Source organism: Rhinopithecus bieti, unplaced genomic scaffold (genome assembly GCF_001698545.2).
Source record: "Rhinopithecus bieti isolate Rb0 unplaced genomic scaffold, ASM169854v2 scaffold_26061, whole genome shotgun sequence".
Taxonomy (NCBI): domain Eukaryota; kingdom Metazoa; phylum Chordata; class Mammalia; order Primates; family Cercopithecidae; genus Rhinopithecus; species Rhinopithecus bieti.
The window spans coordinates 1,046,145-1,059,804 of record NW_016811928.1 but is presented as its reverse complement, the minus strand read 5'-3'; the positions used below and the strand labels follow the sequence as shown (position 1 = coordinate 1,059,804).

The 13,660-nt window shown below is 40.7% G+C and overlaps 2 long non-coding RNA genes across 2 annotated transcripts in view; one reads left to right on the top strand and one right to left on the bottom strand.

Annotated features, from left to right (window-relative positions):
- LOC108544318 (uncharacterized) overlaps window positions 1-414 on the top strand; it is a 1,681-nt gene extending 1,267 nt beyond the window's left edge. The window contains exon 4 of the long non-coding RNA XR_001889806.1: window positions 265-414. This is a non-coding gene — a long non-coding RNA (uncharacterized LOC108544318). The remainder of the gene's footprint in view (window positions 1-264) is intronic.
- A 2,660-nt stretch (window positions 415-3,074) lies between these two features.
- Window positions 3,075-4,002, bottom strand: LOC108544313 (uncharacterized). Its single transcript, XR_001889801.1, has 2 exons — window positions 3,905-4,002; window positions 3,075-3,350 (listed from the first exon to the last, which is right to left on the bottom strand). It is a non-coding gene; the product is annotated as an uncharacterized LOC108544313 (long non-coding RNA).
- Between the last annotated feature and the right edge of the window lie 9,658 nt (window positions 4,003-13,660).

Below are 13,660 nucleotides of genomic sequence, written 5' to 3'. Positions count from 1 at the left end.
AGCCTTTGGCATCATTATCCTCATCACTAAATCCTACAGAGTACAGGGCGGAAAACGGTGCACACCATTCACAGAACTGGAGAACTCCAAGGGGCGAAAGTTAAAGGGAAAGATCCCGGGTCCTCAATCCAGATCGTCTCTTCTTATACAGATATCTCTAATGACCAGATTTGAGATGCACATCAAATTGTGTAGCTATCTCAGTACACCTTCTGGAACAAAATTCACTGCCCTTTCCCTTATTATTATTTTTTTTCTTTTTAGGTACCAGAGCCAGAAAAAAAAAAAAAATGCTGCATGAGAGCTGCATCTTAGGGCATTTGTGTTAGGGTGTGTGCATGATGAATTTCTGGACTGGATCCCAATATTAAAAAGTAGTTTGGCATTTTAATAAAGGGTCTCTAAGTAAATTAACATAGAACACTCAGTTGACCGATCTCTGAATCTCTCTACACCTCGGGGAGACCTCACTACAAAGTAAGGGAGAATGTGTAAGGAGGCAGGAGGAGAAAAGAGAAAGGCCATGGAGAAACTTAGCAGGGAAGGGAGAGCATGATATTAAACGGCATGGGGTCTAAGTTTTGGAGTATATATTTTTTGATATTACAATTAAAGTAAAATTAAAAAGAAAAGACTCCACCTTTGCTCTGAAGGGATTGGTTATGCAAATATGGAAGGGATTTCCTGGAGAATACAGCTTTCTACTGTATGGTTAATTAAATAATCACTCAAAAGCTTCCAACGTGACGCTTCTGTCGTAATCCAATCAGGTTACATAGGTCCTAAACAAGAAAGATATTTTCCACATCTGGAAGTCAGCAATTTAGCAAGTACTGCACATTATTAACCAATTCAGAGCCCACTTCCCAGGGGAATTTTTTTGAAGTTTAAGTGTTCTTAACCAATGCTCTGCTGTTTTGTTAATCAAAAAGCTGGTTTACACTGCACATAATTGGAACTAATATAGAAGTAAATAAAGACAGCCAAATTTGAGGATGCTGAGCACAGGCATTTATCGGAAAAGGAAGAAATCTCCTATCTTCGGATGGTTCAGGCTCAATTTCTTAAATAACTGTGAGACTTTTTTTTTTTTTTCTAAAGAGTGAAAGTGCTTGAGAACCTCAGAGCACAAATAAACTTCTAGTCTCACAGCATTTAGGATCCTTCAGAAAGGTAAAGGTGGAGGTGTTAAGAGGACCAGAGAGCTGCCTCACACCAGTTTTTAAGCTTTAATATTGTTAAATATGTTACACCCTCCTGTTTCCAGTCTGATGAAATCTGAAACAAATAATACCCTGATCCAACACTATATTAAGATAAACTGCTTTGAACTGTGCTTTGAATGTGTGCCTAAAGCAAGGCTTTGAATGCAAGAGTCACTGGCAATTGCACTCAAAGGAGGGAGAAGCCACCACATGGGTTGCCACATCACACTCCCAGAGGTACACGTCTTTGTATTTTGTATTTTGTATTTTTTTTTTTTTGCGGGGCGGGGAGGGGTTAATAGCTACCTAGCACGACCACAGCTAGATCTTGTTCTAGGATGCAAGAAAGTAGATTTTCACAGTTGGTTACAGACTCACCTCTTTCCTAACTTAATTATTTATTATAATGGAAATAGCTACTGGATAAATTAACTCTCTCCCCCACCCCATCACAGATAAAGTGTCTATAGAAGAAAGGCATTCAGGATCTTCAGCTTAAAAATTATTAATAAATAAAATCAAAGATTTTCAACCTGGGTCAGGCACATTCTTAATGTTATATTTTACATTTCTTTCATTATTATATCTCTATACTAAATATATGTGTGACTTATCAAGTTCCTCTTCTGAGATTCAGCACCACTGCTCATGTCCATTTTTCTTCCTCCTCCTTTTTTCCTCTTTTTTAATTTAAAAGATTGGAGTCCAGCTTTCTCTAGAAGCTTGCTTTACAGCCACCCCTCTCCCACTCCTAAGGAAGAAGGAACCCTTTGAATATAGAGTGGTTCCAGGCAAGACTCCTCTTCAGGCACCCAGGTAGCCATTGGAGGCTTGCAGCCCAGACACACACACAAGCATAACCTCAGGTCAAAGGATCCAATCCAATAGCTAACAAAACACTTGTCTTTATTATGTATATTAAATGTCAGGTTACTTAGGATCTGACTTAAAAAATAATAATAATAATAAAAACCTAAGCATTTCCATTAAAAACACCTAATCATCTGATTACCCTGGACTCAGTAATCGTTCAAGTGGCAGGAGGCAGTCCCCAACATTTAGCACTGGTAGTTCCGACTGGCCAGTATTTAGTTTGGGATGAAAAAGCAGTCTTCCAGGTTCCCATGAAGGTGGATGTTTGGATGGTGGCACGGGAGGGGTCTCCGCGAGGGGTGAGCGCTACTGCTAGGTTGCCTTGCCCTCGTTCCTGACTGGCACGCCCCTCCCCAGGCATTTGGCCGAGAGAGTTCCCAACGTGGCAGAGGTGATGGGGTCGGGAGGAAGCCGGAATATAAATTTGTTCCGAACACTCCCTCAATCCGAGGGCCAGGTCGGGGACAATGGGGATCGTGGGATCAGGGGGATGCAGGAGCGCAGGACGCAGAGAAAAGTCGAGAGGACTGGGGGCTGCTGGCTTTCAGCTCCTCACACAGCAAAGTAAGTCCTGCAAATGAATCTCTCCTTCTCTGTCTTCCCCATTAATAATCCACTTCCAGATTAACGCAGACGAAAGAGATTAAAACAACAGATACACGGAAATGTGAAATAATATTGCAATCAACATTGAAGGGGGAAAATAATTATTTAGGGTTTCCATGGGCAAAACAAACTGCCTCCCTCAGGATTCCCTCCACTCAGGCAGGGTGAGAAGGATGCACTTTTGTTTTCCAATTCCCTCCAGCCAGGACCTGGTGCCTGTCCCCCCATCCACCTCTCAGTCTGTCAATTTCCTCAACTTTCACAGCCGCTCCCCCCTCCCCCCGCTCAGCTTGGCGGCCCAGATGCCCGAAGAGATACAATGTTTCTGCCCTTGAACACACACGCTGTAGAAGGAATTCGAATTTGGCCACAGCTAATGATTTTTTTTTTAAGCAAATTCTGTTTATTTTGTACCATGTGGAGAAAATAAAAAAAGGAACCTATTCTCGTTTTGAAATGGAACTGATCTTTCATCTAAAGGAATTATTCGACCTTGTGCTGTGACTCAGGAGGTGGGCAACTTCTTTTGGAGTTGCAAGCAAAGGGTGATAAAGGGGACCCCTGGATTGGGTGTATGTGGAGGGGGTGGGGGGCGGCAGGGGTCCAAGCCAAGCCAAACGGTTTTCTCACGTGCAGACTCGCAATCCAATCCATTCGGAGTTGAGCCTAGGATAGGAGGGGAAAGTCTATTAAAAAAAAAAATCAGGAGCATCTCTCTGAGAAGCCCTTTTAAACAAAACCAAAACAGGACCAGAGAAGCTCAGACCGTCCCTAACATCCCTGCTGCGAGACCCGCAGGCTGTGGAATCTCGCACGTCACCTGGCCCCAGCAGGGCGGCCAGCTGAGGGGTAGATTTTATTTTATTTTTTTGAAGTAAAGGCTGAGTCTCGGCTTCAGGGCTTTTGCCAACGTCTCCACTGACAGGAACCAGCAAACTTCAGGACCCAAATGAGCATCTTAATTTATTGATGCTAAACAGGTCTGGTTGTTGTCCCCAATTTTCCGCGCGCTCTGCCACCTCCCCCCCACCCCGCCCCAACCCCTGCCGCCAGCTTTGGTCCCTGCATTTGATCTCCAGGAAGGGCCCCGCTGCACAAGCGGAGGAGCGCGTCGGGGTGGGGGGGGTGCGGTGTTCGGCCCCCTCCTACCAGACCGCCCTCCCCCAGACCTGTCCCCGCCCGGGATCCCGGGACCCCCGCCCGTCGCCCGGTCAGCTGACCTGGCTCGCTCTCCTGCTCCCCGCCCGCCGCCCTGTTTCCGGTCCCCGGGGTCCGCGAGCCGCGCTCCGAGCTGGCGCAGCCGCGGCCGGGAGGTGATGCTGGGGGCTGATTACCATGAGAAAGGCTGTGCCTGGAAAAGCCTCCTCCACGCGACTGTCAATCTCACTCGGGGGGGGGGGGGGGTGCCGGAGGGTACGGAAAGGGGCCCCGTAGGAGTCACCAGAAAACTTGGAGTAAGTTGGATGCGACGCAGGCCCGAGGAGGTGGCTTTCGCCTCAACTTGGAAGGCTGGGGCGTTGAGGGCGCGGGCGCCAGCAGCCTCACCAGGGAATTGAAAACCAAAAATCTCCCTCCTGCTTTTCCTCCCTCTGGCCCTCCTTTCAGCCCTCCCTGCCCTTTATCCTTATTTTCTTGAAATTCTTTCCCAGTTGCATTTCCTGCATTCTCCTTTCTATCTGATATCTCCCTTTTGCAATTTCTTGTTTTAACATCCCCTCTTCTCCCTCGCTGTGATTCTTTTTGTGTCTCTTTTATGTGTCCAGATTTATTATTTCGTTCTGAAAACACAACGTTTAATGTGTAATTAATCTACCAGCAGGAGGGCCGGGACACCCTGACTAAAATAACTCCCCGGGTCTCAGAGACGACAAGTTCACCAGGTGTCAGTGAAAAGTAAAATAATAATAATAATAAAAAAAAAAATCAATATTTCACTGACCATAATGGTTTATTCTTCTATATTATTACATCAACTCAGACTGATAATTTTAAAAGACAAGATATAATCTTCCTGGACAAAATGCATAATGCTTGGCATAGGGGCATTCTTTAGAATTAAGGCAATGTGAAAAAGTTTATTTACAGCCATATTTTAGCAGTGCTTAATTTTTTAACAGACTTTAGAAATTACAATAGGTAATTTTGTGAAACTTAAACTGCGCTTTTCTTCTGGTGACTATTTGGAAAGGGTAGAAAATTCCCAAAACACTCCGCCTGAACCCCAACAAAGATTGATCAATTCAGAGAGAAGCATCATGGTGTCACGTATTTGGCACATTGCTAGGCAAATTCACAACTTGGGTTGCTAGGTTGTTTTCTTGGCTAGGCTAGGTTTCTGTCCATTACCTAGCAGGTGAGTGAGCATGAGGCCGCATATGTCATGGACATAACTGTCTTTGTTTTGTTTTGTTTTCTTTATTATTATTTTTTGCTCTTCCCTTCGCTTTGGGCATATTTGTTGTTCTCATTAAAATTCAGAGCTTGCACTTGTTTACAATTTGTTTACTTTGTTGAATTTTAAAAACTTGATAGAAGTCAATTGAACATGTATATTTAGCCCTTTTAGGCCAAGAAAATAAAGATGCATTAGAAAGATGCCTTTTCTGCTTCGTAATTATTAATTGACATTTTATGATGAATAATTAATCATTTGAATAATTTTGGTATCTCTGATCTGAACACATATTTGCATATCTAATGCTTGATTTTAAATGTGTTTTTAAAAAATTCATTCTCTCAGGATGAAGAAACAAAGTCACATTTTAATGTAAAATTTCTCTTCTACACTTGTAAAAGTTTACTTATTGAGCTGTAATATTATTTCTCTATATCCATAAACTTCTTAACAATTTGTAAACCATTTATGAAGCAATCACACACAAATATGTGGCAGACTACAATTAATTAGGAAAAACAATACCCTATGTAAATCAAGTCACTTTCCTCCCCAAATCCAGAGATGTGCACTAATTATGCACTGTGTTTTCTTATCAGAATTTTGTCATTTAAATTTTTAGTTATGTCTATTAATTCAAGTCTAAACATGGAATTAAGGCAATTGACAAACAACTCAGGCCTGGTATTTAGGATCATTTTTTAATCTTTTACTTACTAATATATGGGCTGATTTAAATTACTAAAAATAATTAAGTAAGCATATCCCTGATATTTTTATTCTCCTGTGCCAGTTAAAGTCCAAAGTATTAATATCTATTTTGAATACTAGCCCTGCAGATGACTACCTGTGTGATTATAAGCGATCTCCTATAAGCTTGTTTTATTTTTAATCTCCAATGTGGGTACATTAATAATGCCTATTCCTTGGGATTTTATTGAGAATTAAATGAGGTAATGTATAAAACTTCACTATATTGTAGCTTTATTATTATAATGAAAGCTTGAACAAGTATACAGATCAACTAAAGATGGTACAAATTAATTTTGATTATTAAAAACAACAACTATTTACAGTATCTTTTTTATTGAAAAATCAGTGCTGTGTTAGTATGTGAAGAAAGAAAATGAAAAGCATTGTAGGATTTATGGCTGGTTTATGATTCTTTCGAACTGTTCAAAGGATGCGTAGCCACAGAAGTGAAAATAAATACAGTATTTCCTTTCTGTTAGTTCAGCAGTTAATTTCGTGTATTCAATATGGTCATAATTTGGTTATAAATATTAGACTTCTTTTGAAAAGGAATTTAATCCAAATGTATGAACTTGAAGTGTCCCATGCTCTTCAGTAACATATTGTCTTTGAGTGTAAGGGTTAAATGTACAAAAGCTCAGAAGCGGTCTTGAGTAAGACTTGTGAAAAAAAGGGCAAACTTACAAATTTGAAGACCAGGAATTTGGCTGTCAGAGCACTATTTGCTTTAAGACCATTCATAATGAACTGAGCATTCCCTTTTGGAGTTGTAGCTATCCTGGGGTTTGTGCTAATTTCAAGTACCTAGAGTGGTGGAGAAAATCAGTTTATTAAGTGGAAAATGAAATTCCCTAGTCTCTTAAATGTCCACAAGGCCAGATTTTCTTTTGATGTAAAACTGAAAATCAATGCAAATGCTAGGGGGGAAAACTACTGTGATGTAATCCTAACACTGATAGTTTTTTGTTGCTCTTGTTTTCTTTAAGGCTTCTCAAAACACTTATATCTGTAGTTCTTAAGGGGTCTGTTAATTGTTTCTATTCTGAAAGCATCCATTCCATGCTCCTTTTACATCAAAACTACCAAACCAGACATTTGGACATTAGCATAGGGGACTGGGTGTGACCTGTACCTTTTTTTCTCCCTCCGACAATGGGACTAGAAATGGTTTGCACCTGCAAATTGTCTAGTGACCTGGAAGTTACTTCATGCTTGCTTCAAGGTCTTCTTTAATACTCTTTATTCTGTTAAAAGGCTCAAACTGTAAACTTTGTTCTGTACTCACTTTTAATTTTGTACCATTCTAAGGGTGAATTTTTTTTTCAGGGTTCTTTCAGGTACTTAAATATAAAACTTTACTCTCAAAATTATTATCATCTCCATGGCAATCACAAATATAAAGTAATAATAGCTAAGAAAAGAAACCCTGCTTTTCTAGGCTTGGCACAATGCTAAATCCCTTCACTTATCATTTAATTCTGATAGCAGATCTGAAGGGGTTACAACTGGGTCCGTTTTATTAGTTGAGAAAATTGTGGCCTAGGGAGAGTCAATGACTCCCCAGAATTCAAGCATCTGGTTCTTGGTGGGCCTTTGAATCTGCCAGGTTCACCCCCAGGGCCAACACCATATTCAAGTGACATCCAACATCTTTTTACCTTTCCCAGATGTGTTTCTGACCCACTTGTGCCCACCCGCTCTGCACATTGCTTTGTGACCCATTTCCAGGCCTCCTGGATGCTGTGGTTGGCCCTTGTTTTTCCATGTATGGCTTATTTTGCCTTTTGGACCTAACACTTAGGCTCATTTTTCCAGTTACAATATTGGCTCAAGTCCTTGAGCCAAAGTTTCTCTGGCTTTGGTGCCTCCAGCTTCCCAGATAAAGTGCATTTTCTGGTCCAGTCTCTTCTCCCAGGCACCCGACTTAGGAAAAGCTCCCATGGGAGGTTCTTGCTGGCTCAACTGGCTCCAACATTGGGCCCAGGCAGAGGACAAGTTAGTGAAGAAGGAGACATCATGGTCCAGGGATGTTGTGGAATAGTTTTTATTTCTCATACAACTTCTTTTAGCACTTGTTGACTGGAAAGTGGACATTAGTATAGTTGACACTAGATCCTCAATGTTAGCATATTATAGTGGCAAAGATACAGGTTTTGGAATTAGATAAACTGGATGTGGCTCCCTGCTTGGGAAATACTAATTGTGTATTGAGGACAAGTTAGTTTACCCATGTGAACCTTATTTTTAAAATAGGCAAAGGAGCCGGGCGCAGTGGCTCATGCCTGTAGTCCCAGCACATTGGAAGACCGAACCGGGTGGATCACCAGGTGGGGAGCTCGAGACCAGCCTGGCCAGCATGGTGAAACTCCATCTCTACTAAAAATACAAAAATTAGCCAGCCCAGTGTGGTGGTACATGCCTGTAATCCTAGCTACTGGGGAGGCTTAGGCAGGAGAATCACTTGAACCCAGGAGGCGGAGGTTGCAGTGAGCCAAGATCGTGCCACTGCACTCCAGCCTGGGTGACAGAGCGAGACCCGAGACCCTGTCTCAAAAAAAAAAAAAAAAAAAAAAGGCAAAGGAGTACCTAGATTCGAGCCAGTTGTGGTAAAGAAAATATGACTGTATACAAAATGTCTGGCACAGGTGTATCAAATAAATAGCAATTCCTACTACCATGAATTACCTGAAAAATACATGAAGTCAAATTATGGAAAACCAGAATGGATGTAACATGTCTTTTAGGTGTTGTTTATTTTATTTTATTTCTGTAATGATTTTATTGCTACTTTTTATTTTTTTCTTTTTGAGACAGAGTCTCACTCTGTCACCTAGGCTGGAGTGCAGTGTTGCGGTCTCGGCTCACTTGGCTCTGCCTCCCTGGTTCAAGTGATTCTCCTGCCTTAGCCTCCCGAGTAGCTGGGATTACAGGCGCCTGCCACCACACCCAACTAATTTTTTGTATTTTTAGTAGAGATGGGGTTTCACCATGTTGGCCAGGCTGGTCTCGAACTCCTGACCTCAGGTGATTCACCTACCTTGGCCTCCCAAAGTGCTGGGATTACAGGCGTGAGCCACTGCACCCAACCAGGAATTATTTAACTGGTTTCTGCATTATACAGAAATCAATGTTTACTGACAAAGTTGGAAAAGTAATATGCTCATAGAGTTTCTTAAGTTGTAGAAAACCTGGCGTGCTCATGATTATAAATATGATGTCAACAGCTGAGATGAGGACATATGCACACTTTAAAATTTGATGATATATTTTATACTTTCATTTGCAATTGTAAGGAAAAAACCTTTTTTTCAGCGAGTTCTCCCAATATGACTTGCTATAGGAGGAAGAACTCTTATAGGCAACTGAGTGTGGTCAAGAAGTATCAAAGATCCTATTTGTTCAAGGTAAATATAAGTGGGTCTCAATATTGTTCAAAACTCTTTACCTAATCTTGCCATAACTTCAGAGGTGTGAAGGAGTGGGGAGGCACAGACGGATGGAATAGCACTGAGAAAGTTTGCCTGCACTATCTTTTCCCACCCCCCAACCCCTTTTGCCCCCAGTTGAATGCTGAAACAACTACTTTAAAAAAGAAAAGAAAAAAGTAAGACTATGTATAGAGTACAGATATTGCTTCACTCTCCTGCCTGCAAATTTGGGAGTAGGGTTGTGTCAGCAGGTCCTGGCGTGATCTACTGTGTATGTGACTTTGCTACCCTATGCCCTAGAAAGGAGGGTGTCCGGGGAGGATTGGGCCGTGGACACAGGGAGCATATTGTTCCAATGGTTCTGCTACAGTGCAAACCAGGCTTCTTTCTTTCTCTCTGGAACTAACTTTGCTACACATGCAAAAAAATCTGTTCCTACTAGGTTTTTCCCTGGCCATTGTGGAAGCATAAGTATGGTTCCTGTGGCAAAGGCATAATTTTTCTGGGTTAAGGGAAGCTGGCTTACCTGTTGTTCTTGGCACTCAGCTAGCACCCTTCCAGACAAGAGGGAAAGAACAAAGCTGAAAGTTCACAGAAAATATTTGGTATTTTAAAACAAGAAGGACAAATTAAAACCCCATTCTTTTAAAGCTTAATTTATCTATCTGCTAAGAATTTGGAATTTCAGTTTAGAAAAATCAGTATAGCCCTGAGTTATATTATTACCTACTGTCATGTAGCTCTATGGGATATTGAAACATTATTTGTTACAGCTTTGTTACAGCCTAAAGATGATCTATATTGAAGTTTTGCTTCTCCCAAGGAGGATTCTTGCATGGTGTAAGAAAACGTTCAGGGTTAGGTGAAATATGCTTATGAATGTCATTTGAAATCACCTTGGACTTTGAATTTGAGGGACAGTAATGCTTTTATGATATTAACACAAAGCACCGTCACTTGGAAAATTTTAAACTATTGCTTCATTTATGCTCTCTAAATAGTAATTTATTTAACAAAGGAAGGTGATTTATCACTGATGTCTCTTTTGCAACCCCCTGGAACAGTGCCTATTATATAGTAATATTTGTTGCTGTTTGTGGAATCTGTCATTCATTTAGAAGCTTTAGGGAGCTATAAACTGATCTCCTACTGAAAACTTACAACTTGAGATAAGAATGAGGACAGATGAGGGTAGCAGGCAGGGACCATGGGTACTTAAGACCCTGCACCCTCCTTTTTACAGTCTTATGTACTTGATTTCATTATTTAACACAAGCTGTTTTATTCCTCTTTTTTTGTGTCACCTTTATACACAGTCTAAAAAAGAATTGAAGGACCAAACACAGAGCTGCATGTGTATGTTTGTCTCATTCTTTAAACAAATGACTCTGATGAGCCTTCTTGTAGTTTGTTTTTAAGTAAACACATTAAAATATAATAGGTCTCTGATAGAGGAAAGAAATCATAAGGAGAGAATGGAATGAACTAGAAGAGGTGTGTTACTTATGAAGGCAAGGTGAAGTAGTAATTTAGGATCAATGATCCCTTTCCCCTCCAATGCCACACAATAGCTAAAGAAGGAAAACGGAGAAGATGAGTTTTGTTTTGTTTTTCCTTCTATAAGTAAATGGACAGGCTCTGCAGATAATGGGTTGGGTGATTTTCTTGCTAGCAGCTTCATTTTCATGTAGAACAACAACTGGTTGCCCAAAGGCATTAAGGGGAAAGTTTGAGCCCTGATTTTAATGCTTTCTCCAATACCCTTCCAGCCCTCTTTTTGCTCCCCCTTGCTATGGGCCTTATTTCTTGGGGCCCTCGCTTCTCACCTGTATTTAGAGGGAATACACTTTCAATGCTAGGCTTGTTCACAGCCTTCAACATGCTTAGCCTTTAAATAATAACATATGACCCTAAGATTTGAAAATTTCACTGTGCTACAGAATATTGCGTGGAGGAAATGGAATGTTTACCTGAACTATGTTATGACAAAGGACAGTTCAATACTATTTCTGCATGCCCAGTACCTAGCATAGTGCTTGGTTCATGAGAGGAGCTGTGTAAATGTCTGATGAATGAGTGAATGAATGTATGTATGCATGAATGCTATGTAAAACAGCCAGACTTAAGATAAAAGATACCATTTGTTCTACATGGCAAATTAAAGTTAAAAGGTATGAATGTAGGTGCAAGAATCACCTGTGGGTACAAACAGAATTCTGATGTTATTTTTGAATTCTGGGTATGATATTTTAATTCCAAAATGAAATACCTAAATCATTTATAAAGCAATATAGATATATAACAGTCCCTCATTCGCTCACTTGCAAAGGAAATTTTCAATACAAATAAAGTCATACATATTTATACTAGGGTAATTCAAAATAACTTCCTCACATAAGCACTGCTACGTTCAAATAAAATCTTGCCAACACTTCTGAGTACATTGCTTTAAGAAAAAAATGCTCCCTGTAGCGTCCGAACTATTTAAAAATCTCACAGGCTTCTTCAACATACATCAGTTATCTCTCTTCAAATCACTGACAAGAATTTAAAAACTGCTTCATCAGAACAAATGCTACCCTTTCTCCTACTCTAGTTAGAACCTGATCTTCTAAAAAGGACCATATTTACAGCTTCTTTTGAAATTTTAAAACCATTTGGCTGATATGTTTTTGCTACATTTTTTTCCTGATTTAATTACTGGGACATTTGCATGAAAACAGGAAAATAGGGACATAAGATTTTTGTCTTGTGAGTTCATCTGTTTCTGATGCTTACCCTCCACCTGAGATCCATATCTGTTTTATTACAACTGGGAGACCAGGAGCTAGATTCGAATTGATAAAGATTTTGTTAGAGGTGAAATAAAATTCAAAAATAGGGATTCAGGAGACTAAGGGATTGATGGATGATACGATAATGAATTTTCTTCTAGGTTATTTATTTATGAGCAGTTCATATTGTCAGTGACACATGGCGTTGCTATTGAAAAGCTTAAAATCCAGGGAATGATACAGAACTAGAGTGTCAAGACTTCTCTGAGAAAACCACACCCAGGTAGTTAATGCTTGTCGTGGATTGACAGACATCAGAGAAGACAGTGAAGGAGCTGAGTCTAGGTCATATATGAACTCTGGAGATGGCCACTGAAAATTGAAAAGATAAAAAAGTAAAATGCCCATCTAATTCTGACCACCTTGCAAATGCTTGTGATTTTTCACTAGGAGAATTAGAGAAGGCTATCAGGATAAATTCTCAGCATCTTCACCTGGAGTTCCATGGCATGTAGAAATTTACATTTTCAAAGCTAAAGTCATAATCTTGTTCTAACTTTTTACTTTCTCCCATATACTCCAATTTGTTCAGTGGCACCAGAGTGTAGCCAGTCTTCCAAGCTCCAACTCTGGGTTTATCCGTGACTCCTCTCTTTTCCTTTACTTCCACATTCAAGCACTCCATATGGCTAAACTGCATACCTATGCCTGTTTCTTAAAGCATTGCTGTCCTCCAACACTGACTACCCTACTTTAGCTACTCGTCATCTCTTTCCTGGAAGACTGTGCCCGCCACCTAACTGGCCTTCCTGTTTCCAGTCTTTTCTCCTCACATCTGTTCTCCACACCATGATCAGAGTGAGTGATTGCTCTAAAACAAGGGTCCCCAATCCCTAGGCCACAGAACCCTTGAGAAACCAGGCTGCACAGCAGGAGGTGAGTGGAAGGCAGGCAAGCGAAGCTTCATCTGTATTTACACCTGCTCCCCAAGGCTCACATTACTGCTTGAGCTCCGCCTCCTGTCAGATCAGCAGTGACATTAGATTCTCATAGGAGCGCGAACCCTATTGTGAACTGCACATATGAGGGATCTAGGCTGTGAGCTCCTTATGAGAATCTAATGCCTGATGATCTGTCACTATCTCCCACCACCCCCAGATGGGACCATCTAGTTGCAGGAATACCAGCTCAGGGGTCCCACTGATTCTACATTATGGTGAGTTGTATAATTATTTCATTGTATATTACAATGTAATAATAACAGAAATAAAGTGCACAGTAAATGTAATGCTTTTGACTCATCCCAAAACCCTCCCCTCAATCCCTGCATCTGTGTAAACTTTGTCTTCCATGAAACTGGGCCCTGGTGCCAAAAAGGTTGGGAACCGCAGCTCTAAAACATATTTCTGCTCATGCCGCTGCTGACAATAAAACCATCCATGGTTCTCCATTTCATACCTGCTGTGTTTCTCAAGTCTTTCCTCGAAGTAACTCTAAGGATGGGTATTTTAATATTTACAAATATTGTTTTGAATCAATAGTTCTCCAACTTCAACCTTGTTCCTCTCCCATACTTTTGGGCAAAATCAAGAATCCAAGAAGCTGGGTCATGTTAATCCTGTTTGT